This window comes from Pelodiscus sinensis, chromosome 11, assembly GCF_049634645.1.
Source record: "Pelodiscus sinensis isolate JC-2024 chromosome 11, ASM4963464v1, whole genome shotgun sequence".
Classification (NCBI taxonomy): domain Eukaryota; kingdom Metazoa; phylum Chordata; order Testudines; family Trionychidae; genus Pelodiscus; species Pelodiscus sinensis.
In genome coordinates, this window is record NC_134721.1 from 3,173,682 (window position 1) to 3,188,747 (window position 15,066).

Below are 15,066 nucleotides of genomic sequence, written 5' to 3' on the forward strand. Positions count from 1 at the left end.
TCAGTATTGAATGAAGTCACGCGTTTTGTGGACAGGCTCTGGTTGAATGAGGGGGATGCTGTCGAGGGGTGTTTGCCACAAGATTCTGATTTGTCTTCAGAGAGGTTTGCAATGTCCATGCTGCTTCGGGACAATTATCATGCTGCAGTTTGACTCTCGCCGTGAAATATTGTGCCTTCATTAGACAATTCACCCCATTGGTTTCAACCGGGCCCGCCAATGGGAAGTGGGGGGGCGGGTCTGGAGCCATCAGCTGCCACTGTGCAGCCCTGGGCCCTTTAAATTGCAATTGGTGTGCCACACAGTGAGTTCCGGGCAGCTCTGATGTCTGCTTGGAGGGGGGGGGCTTGGCATGTTCCGGGCAGAGCTGAGGACTCACTCCCCAGACCTGTCCCTTCTGCCCAAAGCTCTGCCCCCTTCAGGAGCGTGGACCCCGCCTCCCCAACACACAAACACACACACACACTCACACCTTGCCCAGGATAAATCTGTTGGTCCCCGAACAACTTTTTTAATGTCAAAACCAAAAATGTTATCTGTTAAGAAGAGAAATGCAGAGCATCCAGAAGGCCAGTTTTTTCTCCCAGTTGCGTTGACGTGAATCTGAGCGCCGAAATTGGCTCCAGGTCTTCCCCTCAGGGCACATCTAGACTGCCCACGGCTTTCGAAATAAGATGTGCAAAATCGGCGGGAATTTGCGTATCTTCTTCCGATCCCGTTTTCGGAAGAGTTTTTTCAAAAAAACAAAAGCAGCCTAGACACAGTTCTTTTGGGGAGAAAAGCATCTAGACTGCTTTGTTAAATAAAAAAAACTCTTCTGAAAACAGAATTGGAAGAAGATATGCAAATTCCCACCCAATTTGCATATCTTCTTTCGAAAGCCGCAGGCAGTCTAGATGTGCGCTCAGTGTTCTGTTCTATTATTTAGTTCTAATTTACCCTAGCAAGCAGTGGAAGTGTTGGTAATGCTACTAGACAATATTGACCTCCTGTGGTCCGGAAAATTCTCTCGTTCGGAACCGGTCAGGTCCCCAGGGTGCCGGACTAGAGAGGTTCAAGCTGTAGTTCCATTTTCTGTAATTGCAGTCCATGGACATGTGTGTCCAACCTTCTCGAGTGAGATAGTTGGAGGATGTTAAGATGGAACCGTGGCCATCCCTTCCTTATGCAGAATATGTCACAGTATTAGCGTGTGTCTTCTGCTTGTATAAACAAAAGAACATGTCACACCCACCTGTCTCCATCGCTGGCATATTCAGTAGGAAATGGGTGTGGAGTCCTGTCCTTTCACCACCAAAGAGGCACTCTTCCCTCTCTAGTAGTGGCCATTTCCACCCTAGATAGCTCATGGATGTCACATCTGATGAAAATCATGCACAAATCTGAATAACCTAGGAGATTTATCCACCCTCTCCTCTACAGATCAGAAACAAACTCATCAGCATTTGAGGTACGAATAGAAAGAGCTCTTTGTATCCATGTTAGTCTAGATCTTGTTCCTCTGCCTTGTCCAGTCTCCACGTGGGGCCTTCTTAGCATGACTGGGATGCGCTGTGCAGGGGTACTGGGTTGGCATCCGTGCAAAGCAGCATCTGAACAAGGTGGATTAGGATCAAAAGGGCGAGGAGAGCGAAACTTTCAGAACAGGCTGGTCAGTCATTTTAAGTCGCAGTTACAGCGAAGAACTGTAAGAGATGGGGATGAGAGAAGAAGAGACACTCATCTCTGGTTTTTTGTATGCTAGCACTCTCTAAAGGGGATAATAGCATTTCCCTACCTCACTGGCAGGCTGCAAGAATAAATACATTAAAGATTGTGAGGCTGAGGTAATGGGGGCTGTATGAGTGCATCAGAACAGCCATACTGGGTCAGACAAAAGGTCCAGCATCTAGGTCAGGGACCATGCCAGCTGCTTCAGAGGGAATTAACAGAAGAGAGCAGTTTGCTGAGTGATCCATTCCCAGTCATCCAGTTCCAGCTTCCACCAGACAGAGATTTAGGGACCCGCTGCCCATGGCGTTGTATCCCTGCTCGTCTTGGCTAACAGCCACTGATCCACCAGGAATTTAAGTAATTCTTTTCTTAACCCCATTATAGTTTTGGGCCTCACAACGCCCCCTGGCAATGATCTCCATGGGTCGACTGTGCATAGTATGAAAAAATACTTGCGTTTGATCTCTCCTCATCCAGAAGCTGTTCCATGCTCCTGTTGCTCTTCGCTGTACCTTTTCTAATGCTAAGTACCTGAGAGAGTAGAGTTGCCTCCAATATTTAATAACTGTGCAGAGGAAACATTTGAAGATAAGACCTTGTTGAGATTCCCCCTGGCAGCCTCATGTTCTGTTGGGACCCCCTGGCTAAAAAACAAGAGTCCTGACCAGCTCCAAACGCAAAGACATTTGCATCCTGGCGCAGGGAGAGTAGAGATTCCAAACCCCTGGTTTAGCAGTAAGAGACACATTCTTTTCATTCAATACTTGTTCTCTGCTAGGAAAAGCCCTGGGGCTTCTGCAGGCTAGTTCTGTTCTGACTAGTTTCTAACCTGTCTCCTCTTTCACTGCCTTTGCTCAGCACAGAGCCCCTGAGACAGGCTGGGCAGCCGGACTGATGTGGAAGAGATGGAAAACTGGGGGCGTACAAAGGGAGACTTGAACATGACATAGGGGGGAGCTAGGAGCAGACAGGAGGACAAAAAGGACTTGGCCGGGCTGTCTTGGCTCCTTGGTGCACCAGGCAATATCATGGTGGGGTGGGAGGCTTGGTGGCTGAGAGAGGCACGGAGAGTGAGGTAGGGTATGTAGGGCCACGGGGGATTTGCAGGGGCATCAGTATAACTTTGGGGTGACAGTGGGGCTAAGCAGGATTGGATTGGAATCTGGGTTGATAGAGTGATAAGTGCTAGGGATATAAAATCACATTTAAGTAAGGTAACCTGTCAAACATTATGTTTAACCGGTTAACCAATTAGATGGAGGCAGGTGCGGGACTGCTGGGCTATGTCTACACTCGCGGCTTCTTGCGCAAGTAATATGCAAATGAGGCTGTGTGGAATATCGCTGAGCCTCATTTGCATGTCTAATGAGCCACCATTATTTTCAGAAGAGGCTCTTGCACAAGAAGGAGCGTCTACACTGCCCCTTCTTGCGCAAGAAAAACCCTCTTGCGCAATGCCGCTCTTCCTGAAAAGGAATAGGTATAACGGCATTGCGCAAGAGGGTTTTTCTTGCGCAAGAAGGGGCAGTGTAGACGCTCCTCCTTGCGCAAGAGCCTCTTCTGAAAAAAAATGGTGGCTCATTAGGTATGCAAATGAGGCTCAGCGATATTCCACGCTGTGTCTCATTTGCATATTACTTGCGCAAGAAGCCGCAAGTGTAGACATAGCCCTGGAGTGCCGCTGCCTGCGGCCCGTCGGAGCAGGGCCTGCCACAGATGGGGCCTGCTCCAGCTGGGCTAACGCGCCCCCTGCCTGTTGTGGGCTGGAGCAGCCACCTGCCCGCAGTGGACAAGGGGCTGCTTCAGCCCCACCCATTAACCATAATCAGTAAGCATCACCCAATAAGGTGATGCTTACTGATTAACCATTGACTTCCCTCTTGGGTGCAGGGTGCTGAAAACGGGGGGCCCAGCATATTTAGTTAGCTATTGCTCCTGGCCCACGACTAGGGCTCTTTGGCATAACGGTAATACAAATAATACTAGTTAATGCAGTATATGAACTGCGTCCTTATTAGACCACTTGGTACTGGCTTCATCATCACTAAAGAGCAAGGAAGGCTGGTCTTACTTCCTGACGCACTGAAAACCGACCCCTGCTGTCACAGCTGAAAGGGTCCATTACAAAAATGCAATTGTGAAAAGACACTCAAGCTTCATTAAAGCCACAGGAGCCACCAAGAGGATAGATACCTTGACACTTGATTTGTAGTGGATTCTTCTCTCAGTATCTGTCCCGACCTGCTGATGCTTTTCTTAATCAAATGCATTAATATAAAGAGAGTTTGGTACTTTGGTGAAGAATGGGATCTCCTTTGATGGGGGTGGGGGAAGATCTTAGTGAATGTGTTCAACCATGGGTATACTAGGTATAATAATGTTAATTACTTGCACTTTAAATAGTGGCTTCCACCAGAGGATGCTAAAGCACTCTATGCACATGGATTAATTAAGGCTGTTGATTAATCGCAGGTAACTCCGATGATTAGCTCAGAAAACTGTCATTAAAAAAAAAATCACAATTAATCGCACTATTAAACAATAGAAAACCATTTGAAATGTATTAAGTATTTTGGATGTTTTTCTACATTTTCAAATATATTAATTTCTGTTACAACACAGAATACAAAGGATACAGTGCCACTTGATATTATTTTTGGTTACAAATACTTGCACTATGAAATGATAAACAAAAGCAATAGTATTTTTTAATTCACCTCATACAAGTCCTGTAGTACAATCTCTTTATCGTGAAAGTGTAACTTACAAATGTGTGGGATTGCGGGGGTTGTTTCATAACTACACTCAAAAACAAACAGTGTAAAATTTCAGTGCCTACAAGTCCACACAGTCCTACTTCTTCTTCTGCCGATCGCTAAGAGAAACAAGTTTGTTGGCCATTGGGGGAGATCATGCTGCCCACTTCTTATTTACAATGTCACCTGAAAGTGAGAACAGATGTTTGCCTGGCACTTCTGTAGCAGGTGTGTTGCAAGGTATTTAGGTGCCGGATATAGTAAACATTTGTTGGCCCTTTATGCTTCAGGCACCATACCAGAGGTCATCATTCCATACTGAGCAGTATTCCCTGTAAACTGAGGGTTTGGGTGGCCACCCAGGAGAGATTCAAATGCCACCTAGCTGATTAGCAGAGCGATAACAGCTGCCTACAGCAGGCAGCATATGTTTTTACTGGTGGTGCACGTCCACACATGCCTTGGTGCAGATAACAAAATGTATTCCGTGCATGGATGGAAATAATTCGAAGGAACACTGATGCTGAGGATGCTTGTTAAAAAACAAACAACCGGGGCATTAATTAAATTTGTGACTGAACTCCTTGGGCAGAATTGTATGTCTCTTGTTCTTTTTTTTACCTACAATCTGCCATATACCTCATGTTACAGCTGTCTCAGATGATGACCCAGCAGATGTCGTTAATTTTAAGAACACTTTCACAGCAGATATGACAAAACACAAAGAATGGTTTTAAGAATAAGGTTTAAGAATGTGAAGTGCCACCCAAAATCTGAGAGGGCTGAGGTGTGGAACCTGCTTTCAGAAGTTTTAAAAGAGCAACACTCAGCTATGGAAACTACAGAACCCGAACCAGCACAAAACAAAAACAAAACAAAAAACCCTTCTGCAGCTGGCATCTGACTCAGATGATGAAAATGAATATGCATTCGTTTTCCACTGTGTTTTGGATCATTATTCAGCAAAATCCATCATAGTATTGACATTTGTCCTCGGGAACAGTGGCTGAAGCATGAAGGAACATATGAATCTGTAGCACAGATGACATTTTAAACAAGCAGGCAGCTTTATCTACAGCAAATGGTAACCAAACTTGATTGACAGAGCAAGAAGTAGGTCTGAGAGGGTTTTCAACTCCAAAGTTTTATACTGCTTTATTTTTTAATGCAATTATTTTTTCTATGTAGTTCTACATTTGTAAGTTCAGCTTTCGTGATGAAGAGATTGCACTACAGTATTTTTACTAGGTCAGAGGCTGCCAACCCGTTACAGGCAAAGAACCAAAGTAGTTGTGCAGATAGCGCAAAGAGCCGGGGAGAAGTGTTGTCAAGAAGGAAAAAAAAGCCCCAGACACATTTACTCAAGAAAAAAGAAAGACACTGCCCCTTTAAAAAAGCCTCAGGGTTGGCTTTTTGGTCACATCAGGCTCCCGTCGGCCAGCCATTTTGCTTCACCATGCTGGATGGCTCCCCGGCACCCTGTGAGCTCAGGGAACTGGGGGCCATTTCTAGGGGCACAGGGGCTGCTTCATGAGCTGCGGGGGAGGCTTCACAAGCCGCACTTTAAGGGGGGAAGAGCCGCAGGTTGACCACAGCTGTACTAGGTGAATTGAAAAATACTGTCAAGTGTCAGAGGGGTCGCCGTGTTAGTCTGAATCTGCAAAAGCGGCAAGGAGTCCTGTGGCACCTTATAGACTAACTGAAGTGTAGGAGCACAAGCTTTCGTGGGCAAAGACCCACTTCGTCAGATGTTAAAATAGTTATCCCCTAGGAGGAGTAAATAGTAATTAACCTTTGACATGCATCTGACGAAGTGGGTCTTTGCCCATGAAAGCTTATGCTCCTACACTTCAGTTTGAAAAATACTGTTTCTTTAAATTTAAAGTATTAAATATAATTCTTAATACTACTTATTGTAATTGAAATAAATGTTTGAAACCATGCAACTATATTTAAATATATGGTATTCTATTGTTCTATTAATTCATCCCAATTAATATTTTTAATCTCGTGACAGCTCTAGAATTAATTAATCCTCACAGACATGTAAGTGAAGAAGGAAAAAGTAAGCCTATTACAGATAGGGACCAGATTTTAAACGATTCTTAGATGTTTAAAGATGTAAATAGGCACCCAACTCCCACTAAAATCAATGGGAGTTAGCATCTATCAGCATATTTAGGTGCCTAAATAATGGAGACTCTGACCCCAAGTGACCTATTTAAGGTGATGCAGCAAGTCAGGGGCTGAGCTGAGGGAAGAGCTTAGGGATGCTGACCCCTGTGCACAAACCACTAGACTCCCATTTCCTCCGAAAGAAAAATAGAAATTTAGCATGGAAATGGCTACTTAGGCTGCTCGGATGGTCCAGATCTCATCTAAACACTTTTTCCCTTCCACAGAAATAGAAAAGACCCCAATATACTTGCTCTTCGGGGTCATTTCTCTATTAATATCAGTTGCCGCTTCTATGCAGCCGTCCCCATTGAAATGCTTTAAACAGGTTGAACACCAAAATCTTCCTTTGATTCCCTTGTAATTCTGATGAAAAGATTTTGCTTTTGAACTTTTTTCTGCTGGACGCTGCCCAAGAGCGCGAGAAAATCCTACTTGCCATATTGAGCCTGAGAGTAAAAAGTGGCATTTTCACAAAAGCGAGTTCTTTCAAAGTAACCTTATTAGCTTCTCACATCCTAAGCAGTGCCCTCTTAAGGTATTTCAATATGTTCCTGGTGAGCTATGCAGCTATTTCCTTGGGTTTAGTGGACCAAATTCCACCCAGTTACACACAGAGTGCAATTGCAGGTAAGTTAGCTCAAATGTGTAACGGCTTTGCCAAGACCCACCGTTTCGTCTGCTCTGAGAACTTCTTAATAAAACATCAGTAGCTCCTAACAGAAAAAAACAGTTTTGCAGGTTCACAAGCAGAAAAATCATCTAATAGAGGAGTGATTTTACCCATAGTCTGTCTCCCTTCACTCTGCAGAAATTTCATTGATTATTGAGCATAAAACAACCTAGCCCATAGACATGCTCTTATCTATGCAAATTTACCCTGAAAGCTAAAGCCCTTATTATAATTCATAATTATCTGTATGTTTGATCTAGAGCAAAACAGGACAAAGGAGAGACCATTAATTGAGTCACCCTCTGGCTGTTACAAGTGATGTAAGAATCTAAACTCAGCATGATTCTGTGTAGTGAGTTCTTCTTCTAGGGCTTCAACTGACTTCAGTGATCTCCTGAGGCGCCCCTGGAGTGTAAGAATTCGGATCCCCCAAATGGGAGTTTTGTCATTGGTCTCTGTAGGAGTTAGGATAAAAATTGTAGTTTCCAAGCTCATTACCAAAGTCTCTGAAGGGTTAATACAGTTATGATTGGCTCTATAGCCAAATTTAAGAGTTTTTATCTACTCTGACCAATTTTACCATAATGACTGGCTCAATGAAGCTCTTAGTTCGCCTAAATGTATTGAGCCAGAGGTTCTTGAGAGTTTCTGGTCTAAGCAGGAATGTCTGTTGTGTTGCCAGGCACTTTGTATCCCATGTTGAATGTATGTGGTAGGGTTTAAGAAATCCAACAATGGTAATTACCAACATTGTTCTCAGGCCTTAGACTATATTGATATTTACTAATCAGACATTTTCTGCTTGATTCTGTACTTTGCATGGCACTAGAGTTTTTTCCATGCATGTCAGACTTTCTGGATAACATAACAGGTTTTTAAGTCATCATTGGATATGGTTCTGAGGTAAATGTGCTTCAAGTATGTAAGGGTATGTCTACACTACCCCGCTAGTTCGAACTAGCGGGGTAATGTAGGCATACCGCACTTGCAAATGAAGCCCAGGATTTGAATTTCCCGGGCTTCATTTGCATAAGCGGGGAGCCGCCATTTTTAAAACCCCGCTGGTTCGAACCCCGTGCAGCGCGGCTACACGGGGCTCGAACTAGGTAGTTCGGCTCGAGGAACGAGGTGTACCGGTAGTTCGGAATAGGAATCCTAGTCCGAACTACCTAGTTCGAGCCCCGTGTAGCCGCGCTGCACGGGGTTCGAACCAGCGGGGTTTTAAAAATGGCGGCTCCCCGCTTATGCAAATGAAGCCCGGGAAATGAAATTCAAATCCCGGGCTTCATTTGAAAGTGCGGTATGCCTACATTACCCTCCTAGTCTACACTACTGTAGACATACCCTAACAGTGTAGAGTACACAGGAGGTGCACGCCTGCCTTATGGACATGAGACCAGAGACTTCCTGAGTAGCAAGGTCTGTCAGGGCTGTGCTTGTGCTCTGTGCTTTCCCTTTTCTCCCTGAAGGAGGGCGTGAAGGCCGAGTGATATCCTTTGTTCGCTTCAGTGAAAGCTTCTGAATTTCTCCACCACACCTTTGATGACCTCCATCTGCAATTGCTGTGATCGTGTTAACCCATCTTGACAGCGTATTGATGGCTCGAGTTGCCCCTCTCTCACCTGATACAAACAATCTCTGTACCAAAGCTCCCAAACATGGAGAACTCAAAACTTTCAGGCTTCACATCCTGCCCATCCTCTGTGATGGACCAATTCCCTTAAAGGTTGGACATAGTTGGTGCCTCTTCTGCTTAGGAGAAGTGCTCGTTCCTAGCAGATGCTTGGAGAGTCTATCATTGCTGCTTTGCAAGGCAATGGGTGAGGCTTAAATTACACCTGCACATTATCCTGGGTTCCATCCTCACAATGCAGGCACCCTGACAACCAGGCCAAGAAGAGATCACGTTATGGTAAAAGATGCCAGCCTGCCGCCTGCTTCTCGACACACCTCTCTCCCGTGGTACGCCAGCCAACATGAGGGTGCGATTGGGAGGCGCATCAAATCCAGTTTGCCTTGCGTTCAAAAGCCACCTTGCCTCATTCCACTGGCAGACACAAGGATGTGATCGCAGGGCATCCTGGTGCCGAGAGCCTTCAGACTAGCCTACGCAGGGTTCCTGTTTGTTCTGCATCACTCCATGATGTAAATCCTGACAGAAACCCATCAGTGATGCATTATATAACTGAGACACACCTGTTCATTACCTCCTTCGTGGGAGGCTGTCACGATCATGAGCGTTAGCCAGCATCCTGGGGACTAAAGAGTTAACTATGTGCCTTACCTAAACCCGGTGGCAGGCAGCCAATAGAAATGTAGGTAGGAATTTCAAACTAGGACAAAGGAATGATTAGTTTTTCCCTCCTTTGTCCTGGGCAATTTCTCTCCATCTACTGAGGGGGACAGACAGAATATCTCCCTCCAGAATAGACTCTTCACTCTTCTGTAAGTAGGGTAAAGTTTAGATAAATCCGGTTTTATTGTTTTATGGTTTGGGAAATGGGAGCTGATGTCTGCATTTAAAATGGGTTTTTCTCTCTTTTGCAACTAAGTTTGGGCCCACGGTGGAATTCCCCATGAGTATATTACTTTGTGACTCTACCATCTAGTCATTGTGCTTGCAACAGGAATATTGTGGTGATAATAAAAGTTCTTTCCCTTTTCTTTTCTTAACCTGCATTGGTTAATTTTTGTGTCCTGGTTAGTACTTAGGGGTGAGATTTCCCAAGTGATCTCTCCCCTGATTTTCTGATCAATACTTGGGTGGTGGCAGCAGGATTTTATCCCCAAAATCTAGGTTGTTAAGATTTTGGGGGGAAGTTTTATATCAAAGTCTGGTAGATAAGGCCTTGGGGTACTTTTGCTGGCCCCCACTTCTGCATTTATCATGCCAGAGTGGGGAAGGAGCCATGACAGAGGCCATCAGGTTTTAGAAGTGGTAACATCGACATGGGATAACCCCACTGGCTCTGCGCCTCCCTGGGGCCCAGGTTCCTAAGCAGGCACCCAGTGACCAAACCTAAGTGGCCACTGAAGGAGACTGTCATGGACTTCCTATTCTATCTACGGGGACTCCATGGGATAGACTTTTTTATTGTAAAGAACAATACCAAAGCATTAACTTCTGTTCCAGAAAAGGTGCAAGTCTGGGCTTGTTGCAAGATGCCTTCCTTCTTGGGTGGTCTCAAGGACTCCTGTATGCTTTCCCACTGATCTTTGATCCCCAGGGTTGTGTCCAAGATCAAGAGGGCTTAGAGTACAGTTATCTTGCTAACCTCTTACTGGCTGAGAGTTTTTGGACCAACCAACCTTCTACCTTCTTCTTACCAACCTACAGGCCTACCTGGACTCAATAGCTCAGAACCAAGATTAGAACCTGCTCCCAGGCCTGCAGTTGTACACGGTGGCTTGGATGTTGGCACTGAGAGAGGCTGCTCCTTTCAGGTCCAAAACATTCTTGTACCGAGCTGGAATCTCTGCATCAGGAAAATTAGTGCCCTACAATGGAAATTATTTCACGTATGTGTCGTGCAAAACAGTCTGGGCTCGGTCAAGGTGCCAATTCCAAAGATGCTCTTAGAAGAAGCGGGAATGTCATTCAATTCTCCCATCATACGCCTGGCAGCAATATTAATGCATCCTGCTCTGGTTCGGTTGCATTTGTTCTTCTCACACTCAAGATATTTAAATTCTGTACAGGCCTCCTTACAGTCAGAGACCCAGCTCCCTCATGGGACTTCAGTGCCATCTTGCTGAAGCACTTGGAGTTGTGTCAATGCTCCCTGTACTAACGTACCATTAAATGCACTTTCTGGTGGCCATCACCTCGGCTGACAGCATCAGGCATCTCCATGTCTCCTGACTTGCTCTTACGGCTGGACCGCCTTACGCAGTCTCTCATAGGAACAGGGTGCTGCTCAGGTGATACTCAAGTGCACCTAGGGAGTGGTATTGGACTTTCACCTAAACCTTTCGGTTACCTTGCTAGTCTTCCCAAAGCCACACTCAATACTGAGAGAGAAAAAACTCACACCCCAGGATATATCCTGAGCTTTATGCTATTACCACAGCAGAACCAAGCCACATTGCTGTCCCTGTGACCATTTTTGGCTCGCCCAAAGATTACGTCATTCTGTCTCAACAGTTTGAAGTGCATCATGCACTGCCATTTTCATCTGCTCCAAAATGGCGAGTGAGCCTTTTCCTTCGAACATCAAGGCATCCTCCTTCATAACAGAAACTGCATCTAGCACTTGCTTCAGAAGCGTGCCTGTCTCTGATCTGTGTCAGGCAGCAATGTGGAGCGACTCACTCCCTTGTGTAAACGTTATGTGTGTGTCATGACAGCCAGGCCACGGTTAGAAGAGCAATACTACAGTCACTGTTCAGTTGAGACAGTGGAAGCTCTTCAATTCCACCATCCAGAGAAGACACTGCCGGCCAGTGACCTGCCGTGGGATTCATGTTGGCCTATGTTTGCAGAAGAAAGCACGGTTACTTACCTTCAGTAACTGTGGATCTTCCAGATTTTGTAGTCAGTGTAGAACTTACTACCCACTCTAGAAGCAGTAAAGCCACCACTGAAACTTTTCTTCCTTCTTGATTTCCATCCCTGGAAAACATGTCAGGTAGAAATGAAAATACAGATTTATTCCAGTAGTGAATGAAGTTCTGCATTTAAAAATACTTTGGTAGCACGTTCTGATCCCATGACTCATGTTCAAGGCTCAGATTCTGTTATGGCTGTTTGTAGTAAAACTCAGAGACAGGTCACGGCATGGCCAGCTGGTGAAGTAGGGTTGTGGGAGAACGGGGCGGGAGGAGTCCCCAGCCCCGCCCCCAGCCCTGCTCCATCATAGGAAGGACAGGCGGCACCCATAGGTGTTCTGGCAGCAGAGTGTGGGCAGGGCTAAGATGGTGGTTTGGGAAGGCAAAGCCTTCTCCCACTTAGCGTACCGGCCACCATGTGTCATGGGCAACAAAGAAGAATTCACAGAAGCTGGTGCCTTGTCCTAGACTGTTACTAAGAGAATCCAGGATAAAATGGGAAGGTGCAGGGCAGATGCAGGGGGCTGGGAGTTCCAAGCCCTCCCCTCCCTCACTGTGGGGGCTCAGAGCTCTAAGGTCTCCCTTCCCCCTCCCTGGTGGCGGGAAGCTGTGGGGCTTCCCCTGCAGCTGACATGGTGGGGAGTGGCAGCTGGGAAACTGCAGGGATCCCTTGCTGACACCGTGGCGGTGAGCTGCTGGGTCTCCCTGCCCTGACATGATGGTGGGGAGCTGCTGGGGTCCCGCTGCGGCCAGGGACTGCAAGCAGGACCCTGTGCCACCCCGGCAGCTGGGGGGCTGTAGGGTCCCCCCCGCCCGACGCAGATGAGAGGTTGGGGGCCCCACTCCCTCACGTGGCAGAGGGGTACCTCACAGCTCTCTGACACTGTGGGAGGAAGAGGGACCCGGCTGTTCCCAGCCACCAGGGCTGAAGTCACAGAGGTCTTTGGAAGTCACAAATTCCCTGAATCACAGCCTTTCTCCCACTTAGCAAGGTGCTGCTCAACAAGTTGTCCAGCTGACATTAATATCACACCTGAGGGAATGTGCCACTCAGCGTAAGTAAGGGGTTAAGAATCTAGCCCGTAATGCTTTATGAAACGCAGACATTACTTCCTCTTTTTCATTGTGGGTACAGTTGTAGAGAAAGCTGCTTCATCTCTTTGTGGAGAGTCAGTTTGTGGCCTCATCCGGCACTCCTTGCACATGCAGCCCCCTCCCTCCGAAAGGCAGTGGGAATTCTGGTTGTGCATGAAATGCATTCTCAAGTCCTTGGAGAGCATGTGTAACTTTTGTATTACGTTCAAATAAGAATATACATGTAAAACACAACTAGTGATGAACGCTTTAAACAAATTCAGCAAATGACGGTAGGCTGGGAAAAACAATTCAGTACTGGCTTTCAGACACTAAGTCACAAGTCCTCCATACACTTATGCACATGCTTAATTTTAAATGCACGAGTAGTCCAATTTCAGTGTTTGTGCAGTGCCCGGCACAATAGGGTCGTAGTCCTAGATCCTACAATAATGCAAATAATAAATAATAATGAGATCTGTCACAGGCTTAGAAAGTTAATAAAATAATGTTTAATGTGTATGCAAATAGAAAGCTTGCACAATTTCAGTCTGTTGAAGAGAAGTTAGTAAAATGGGTTTGGTTGCTCCTTTCTGCTCAAGGGGAAGAGATCAGTTGCATGGCTTTTTCTTTCTAATTAATGATGACCTCATCTAAGATTTGTACATGCAGTTTTAAAATTCAGATTTCATTATGACATGTGTATAATGTTTGTCATTAACATTGTCCGTCATGTTTCTGATTGGCATATGGTTAATAGTGCTAGATTAGATTAAATCTTTAAATTAGTGAGATTAATGTAACTGCAGTACAGCACACCTTATTTTACATATTCTGCTTTTCTTTATTTTATTATGCATTACTGTAGTGTCAGAAATCTGCCCGAGTCTTCATTTGATCTCATTAATAAAATGTAGATCACAACAGTTTTGCTGAAAGGTATTTTGTGCAGATTTTCTAATATGGTGAAACAGGACTACCCTGAGTGTGAATATTTTCTTATTAAATCTTTTCTTTTTTCCTCTTTCAGTTTGAAAGACATCGTTTAAAACCCAATCGTAATTGTGAAAGCATACAGTTTGAATAACATAAAAGTTAAAAAGGAATTGTGCCCCCTGATATGTGGCTCTCAACAATTACAATTTATTGTAATAATTCTAAGGTCACTGACTTCAGGAGGGTGCGGACGTTGAAAGGGTTTTCAGCATGTATTTCAGACTCTGGGGATGACACGAGCTGTGTTGCCCTACTTTTATTATTTATGCAGATATGATCTGTCTAGAAAAGATCTACGGATAGCTTAGAAATACTAACGACACTTCTATGACTTTATTCTACCCTAAGCAAGTTGCCTAATCTTTTCAACTTTTTTTTTTTTTTGTATTGCAAGAAAATATGAATTTTTCCGGATACACTAACACTTCTAATATATCCCTATTTTAAATGCTTTAACAAGGAAGGTCTTTCTGTTGCTGAACTAACACTACCCCACATACAGACATATGCTGCAACTAAATTTAAATATAAAACTGAAGGGTTTACAGAATATTCAGGGACGGATTGCACACTCAAAACTCAGGCAATGCTCACATTAAGAGTGCATGTGGAGTGTCAGCTCCCCAGTGTGTATGGTTTACAGTTCAGTCATCAGTTGCAGGACCTGGGCTCTTTCGAATCTCATCTCTCTTCATAGCCTTAGTTGCAAATTCTTCCATTCCTATAGTTGTATTTCTAAAATAGTCCAAGATATTTTGTTGACTCTGTGTAAAGGACTCGCCCTCTCTCGAGCGCCCCCTCTGGCTGAGGGTGTGTGTCCACTGGCTCCTACTCTTTCTCCTGGCTCTGGGAGTGGATGGTATCTCAGGTGCCCCTTCTTGTACATTGCCTACGACCAGGTTTTTTCCTGCCCCCTTCAGTAACTACTGAGGGTTGGGCGGGGGGGAGCAGCCACTCTAGCCCACCTGGAGGATTTCTCCTGCTCTTTTTCCTGGGGCGGGGTATGGCCCTTCCAGCAGGGGGCTTCAGGCCTAGACCTCTCTGTCACACTGAGACATTTTTTTATAGAAGCTCTTGTTTCTCGAAGGCAGGAGTGGGCAATAAAAAAGTAGCAGCTCACCAGGGTTACTC

At 45.3% G+C, this 15,066-nt stretch overlaps 1 protein-coding gene across 8 annotated transcripts in view; it reads left to right on the plus strand.

Annotated features, from left to right (window-relative positions):
* PTPRG (protein tyrosine phosphatase receptor type G) overlaps window positions 1-15,066 on the plus strand; it is a 660,588-nt gene that overhangs the window by 583,841 nt on the left and 61,681 nt on the right. The gene's annotated exons all lie outside the window — the stretch shown is intronic.